The sequence below is a fragment of the Chinchilla lanigera genome, unplaced genomic scaffold (assembly GCF_000276665.1).
Source record: "Chinchilla lanigera isolate Chin_1 unplaced genomic scaffold, ChiLan1.0 scaffold00003, whole genome shotgun sequence".
NCBI lineage: Eukaryota > Metazoa > Chordata > Mammalia > Rodentia > Chinchillidae > Chinchilla > Chinchilla lanigera.
Window position 1 is genome coordinate 26,977,947 of NW_004955404.1, and position 4,515 is coordinate 26,982,461.

Genomic DNA, 4,515 nt, shown 5'->3' on the forward strand with positions numbered 1-4,515 from the left:
ATACATATGCTAGATTCTTGTTACTAAAAACCACCAGATCTGTCTAAAGAGAGTGTTATACAAGATCTTGTCTAAAAAGTGTTATATGATACATATCAAGGCCCTAGGTAACTATACTTATCAGGCCTTAAATGGCACCATAGCTAATTTCTCTCCTAAATAAAAAGTAAAAGTAATAAAACAGGACAGCCTTCAAAACCAAATTGACAGCCTTGTTGCAGTCATTCCAAAAACCAATGTGCCCTTGACATCCTGACAGCTGAAAAAGGAGGCACCTGTGCTATCTTAGGAGAAGAATGTTGCTACTTTGTAAATGAATCTGGGATTGTTACGGACAAGGTAAAAAATCTTTGCACCTGGCTTGAGCGTAAACACCCAGAGCTAAAAAACTATCCCTCTCCCTCTACACCATGGTCCTGGTGGAATGACACAGTTGGGTCATGGGCACCATTCTTGCTACCTCTTCTGGGCCCTATAATCATGATAATGACCTGTTTACTTGTAGAGCCCTGCATTTTTAAACTTTTGTCTAGTTTTATTCAATCCAGGCTTTGCGCAATTACAGCCAATGAACTCGTCGCTCTAGTAGACATCCCCAGCACTGATGTTCACGGAAGCAACACCCATCGTCCCCTCGCCCCCTATCATAGTGACGCCCCTATTCAGCAGGAAGCAGTTTAAGAAGAGTCGTCTCCCCCCATAACCAAAAGAGGGGACTGATTGTTTTCTTGCCCCGCTGTAATTCCTGCTGAGTTGCTATGGCACCCAAGCCAGTATGGCGCTGCAGGTCATGTGGTATGGTGCTGAGTCACCATGTCATCCAGCTAATATGGTGCAGGCCACTAAAGGCCATGTGCTAAGCCCCACCCTTCTTCCATTAAGTCAAATTACAACTTCCTACTTCCCTTTTTGTAATATCCTGTTCCCTTTCCCCGTGCTTCCACCCAATCCTGGTCTGCCATGTCAGGCAGTTGCCTCCTAAACCCCGCTTCCAGCCTGGGGCTATTTAACCTTGGACCCCACAAAAGATCGGTGGAGGCCACGTTTTTCTCTTTCCTGTGGCCTTTCCGCGTCCACAATAAAGGCATTTTATTCTGTTAAAAAAAAAAAAAAAAGATAAAAGCAGCATTTCAAATCAATGCATTATATTATCTCATACAAATCAATGCAATGAGGACTTTTAACCATAGTACAATACCAGGACAATATTCATTGAGCACATTTGGCATATTTAAAAAATAGATCACTTAAATTAGCATTAAAGTGCATTTAAAAAAACAGTTTGTCTTTCACATGTGTCTTCATTTGTGAGAGAAGCTAAGTGCATGCAGAATGTAGATTCTTTTAGCACACACTTGTCTACATCTAACAGTGCTTGGCTGTGAGAGGTGCTTGAAGGATAGCAGGGCATCAGTCACACATGTTTCTTGCTATCACAAATCTTATGCTTTAGTGAAGGATGAACATGGAGACTAATAGTGAACCTGAAAATATAAGATGATCGAGATCTTTAAGAGGAGGAAGGGAAAGAAGAGAATGGAAAGGAGGACAAGGAGAAGGAGGAGGAGAAGAAAGCAAGGAATAAAGAAAGAAAGAAGGGAAAAAAGAAAGGAAGAAAGAAAGAAAAAGGAAGAGAAGAAAGAGGTCAAGGTAGGTGGAGCAAAGTTTAAAATAAGACATGTGTAAGATTAGATACAATATGACACTGACACTTTGGAAAGAATCTTGGATTTTATTTACAATAGAAAGCCATTTCAGAGATTTAAGTAGCATAATTTATGCTTTTTTAGAAAAACACTGATTGCTTAGTTGCTTTGTACATGTTTTAAGAATAACTCCAAACTATAATGGGCATTGTTGTATGTGGTCGCATCAAAAAAAGTTTTATGGATTCTATGGTGCATACTATAGCCTTGAAAGTTTTCCAAACATATTACAAATTTCAATATATTCAGTGGACAGCTTTATGAGACAATGGTGCAGCTTCTGCAATCACTATGGAAGGAATGTTCACATAAAGTGCTTGGATTTATGCTCCTCTGGGTGTACAGGAGCTTCTGTTGGGTTCCATTTGAGAATACTGCCCTCCACACCCTGCCTACAGGTATCCCCACTTGTTCCTGCCATACAATGGAGATGTTAATCTGCCCTTGCTATAGTCCAATAAACTTACTGTTTATACATATACAAAAGAATCTCATAATCTCTCATGCTAATGTTTTCCTGATTCAAAGTGGCTTTAAAAGGAGGAAAATGTTTCCAATAATTACTTCTTTTGGAAATAACAGAAAAAAATCTTTAATTTTTCTTAAAATTGGACAAGTGATTTATGAAGATTTCTGAATTGAGAATAATTTTTCAAAAAATAATTTCTAAAGCAGAGAAAAAGACTTCCAGAATTGTATGTTCAGATTAAATTTAACTATTTTTAAAGAGAAAAAATACTCTTAAACAAATATCAAATTAAATGTAGAAAACTAAATTTTTATTTGAAACTAGATATAATGTTTCTACTTCTATTTCTGAAATTTTCAAATGTGTTACTTCTCAGAGATTTCTAAAATAGTTATTTTTATTGCTTAAAATAGAGAATAAAAGCCTGGTTCATTAGATGTTACAAGTTTAATTTTTGCTGGAACCAAATGTAACTCATTTATTATCTGTTTGTATTGAAGAGCATTTTTTTTAAAAAAAAGATAATAAAGCAATGAAAAGACCACTTGTCAGAGGTTATTCTTATTTCTTATCAGGATAGCGCTAACTCCCTTTACATTTACATTTACCTTTACATCACCCTTTTGGAATTCATTAGATTTCAGTTTTCACGTTCATAAGAAATAGGGAATCAAAAATAGTAGTTCAAAATTATGATTTGTAATTCACAGAGTCATTACTAAAATTAAGATCTGAACCCAGACATAAACAAAACCAAAATCACACTTTGCCCATTCAGCTACAATGTTCTCTTTAGTAGACAAATATATAGATACATTTTGTCATATCTTCCTTACAGTCAGTCATAGAAGTGTGATTGTCACATTCTTGTGAAATTGTAATAGAGTGGCAGGCTTGCATTTTTCATATGATTGGATGGCATCATTGTGAATTTGAAATTTGAAATTTGAAGGTGAGACCTGTGAATTGTTGTCATAAGTACTTCCAAAATAATAAGCAAGAGACATGCTGATAAAAGATAAAGTAATTATATAATTTACTATTTAAAGTAGGATTCTAATGTGTTTTCCAGTGAAACATACATAAATCAAATTTATTTTTAACAACAGGGGAAACATGATCACCTCTTCAAAATCAGAAACAATATATTACATCTGCAAGGGTAATGATATTGCATCTTTAAACATATAGAAAAGATTATTTACTAGACTAGTAAAATAAACATGAACTCAGAAAGATTAACTTGTGTAATCATAACTGTAACTGAGATGTCAGCTCAAGTCACAGTGTCTGTCAATATAAAGAAAATTTTTTACTCAATCCACGTTTTGTGGAAAAATATCAAGTAGTCAGCAAGATTTCAGGTAAGTCTAAAAATGGCTTAATATGTTGGTTACCTCTTATTCTGGGTGTCTGACTACAAAGTCTCACTGCTTAAGATAGTTTTTCCTTCTTTACTTTCCAAGTAATTATGTCTGTATCAAAATCCATGCAAATAAAGAAATCAAGCTTATCGTCAATTGTAGTACAAATAGTCAAGCAAACACACATTAAAAAATCCAAGTCTGAGAGCACATGCAAACACACACTCACACACACACACACACACACACACACACACACACACACACACACAGATACTAGTTTATCTATAGTGCAGACAGTGAAAACAAGTGAAAAGAAAGGACTTATAGAGGAACATAATAGACACAAGAATAAACTTTTGGAAACTACAAATTACACTTTGGTTGTGTTACTGTGTAATCTTCCGAATAAAATGCTAACATCTAGTATAGTTTACCCAGGAGCTAATGAGATAAAATATGATGTAGTATCTTAATGATTGGACCCAAAATAAGAGCTCATTAATATGTCATCAACATTATTGGATTGTAGTTATGAATGTAAATTAAAACGTAATACACTTGTAGAAATCTTTGTCCTATCTGCAATATTACACCATTTTATCTTTTCTCCATCGAGTTTAATCTACTCTCTTCTTTCAAGTCTTCAAACTAAGAGGAGAAAAAGAAAATAGAATAACTCCATTCTCTGCACCACTTGTTTTAGAAATCAAATTCTGAAATTTTTTTCTTCCTTCTAAGATTTAACTGAGTTTGAAAATGATATAAATACTTCTAAGAACGTGACTAATTCTGCAGACATAACAGTATCATAGTCCAGCAGTGGAGGAGGTAGAAAAGGGTTTCTTATTGTTACATACTCTCATTTCTCAGCAAGATTTCTGGATTTAGGGGCCATATATGCTCACGTAAAGATTTTTAAAGTGAGCTATTACATTTATTCTATGATTGCAAATACAGAAAAAAAGAATTCAAT